Source organism: Propithecus coquereli, unplaced genomic scaffold (assembly GCF_000956105.1).
Source record: "Propithecus coquereli isolate 6110/MARCELLA unplaced genomic scaffold, Pcoq_1.0 Scaffold443, whole genome shotgun sequence".
Taxonomy (NCBI): domain Eukaryota; kingdom Metazoa; phylum Chordata; class Mammalia; order Primates; family Indriidae; genus Propithecus; species Propithecus coquereli.
Window position 1 is genome coordinate 948,109 of NW_012150208.1, and position 1,445 is coordinate 949,553.

Consider the following 1,445-nt stretch of genomic DNA (forward strand, 5'->3'; position numbering starts at 1 on the left):
ACACCGTCCACCTCTCACGCCTGCTGGGTCACGGTCCTCACTGTGCCCGTCTCCACTCCCCGGTCAAAAACACAGATCAGACAAGTCACAGCCCCCTAAAAACTTTTTGGTGCCCAATTTTCTTGTTAATCAAGTCCAGAATTCCCAGTTTCATTCTACATTATTTACAACTTCTGTGAACCTTGTTTTACACCCAGATATTTCATTTATTTGTTTTAAAGGAGTTACTCACACATCTTTCCAAATTCCCTGCAGTTACATCTCTCTAGTTTTCTACTACATATTCTATGTGGATTCTTCAGGAATATCTAATTAATAAAGATGTTTTATAAATAAAGCCAGTTCACACTCCAGCTCTTTCATGATCTATTCCTGACCCGACCTTCTGCATCTCAGTGACATTTAGTTAAATCCTATTATTGTAATACACTATTTTTGGTTATTTATCATATCCCCATTTCTCTTATACCACCCCATTACACTAGACACTGTTTAAAGACAAGGTCTTGTCATAAAATCACTGTGTCCTGTAAAGCAATGAACAAACCAAATTTTATTTTAAAAGTGTTTGTATAAATAGATTGAGTCTATAAGTGTTCATGCATTGGCTCATTGCATTTGCAAAAGCTTATTAAGTGACTCCAGAGTGCCATGGACCATGAGGGAGTGGAAAGAGGTACAAGGAGGAAATTAAGAAATGTCCACTTACTAACGCGCCAGTGTAAGCAAGGAGCTTTATTAGACATTTGGTGAGAGAGGGACGAAACACAAGTGAAGCAGGGACAGTTCCTCCCTTTGAGATTCTGACGATACAGTGTGGAAAAGGTTGGTTGCACATGCGAGCAGGAGTGAATGGGGGAGAGGACGGTGAGAGAAAACTGTGACGTAAATTGTATTGCTTCATGTTGGCGGAATACAGTCTTAAGGTTCCCGGGGCGGTCTTTGTTATCCAGGTATGAGAAGAGTCATTCTGTTTGTTCCTTTTCAGCATTTTTCTTCATCTATGATGTGCACTGTGACAAGTGAATAGCGCTGATTAAAACAAGATGGTGCTGCATATGGTCAGCCAGTAGTACTTCCTAGTATGATGACCTTGAACAAAGATTCCCCTGGTTCCGTTTCTGATAAGATACCTGATTTCTTTCCTAGTTACTTGGCCAGTGATATGGAGGAGGACAACCGGGCCCCTAAACAAGCCATATTTTCCTTCTTCTATGGGAAGAGCGGCATCCAGTGGCCCGTATTCCATAAAATATGGTTCCAGTTTATTTGTTCCATGTGCTGGAAGACTCGGGTCTCTCGGCTGAGTGGGAGGAGGCAGGACTTGCAGAGCGGTGGGACGAGGGACGGGATGGAAGAGAGGGCACACGGGGGATGGAGTGCCAGGGAGGGGGAGAGGGAGAGGGCTGTGTTTCTGGAGTGTCATCATTTTAGCCATCAGACAT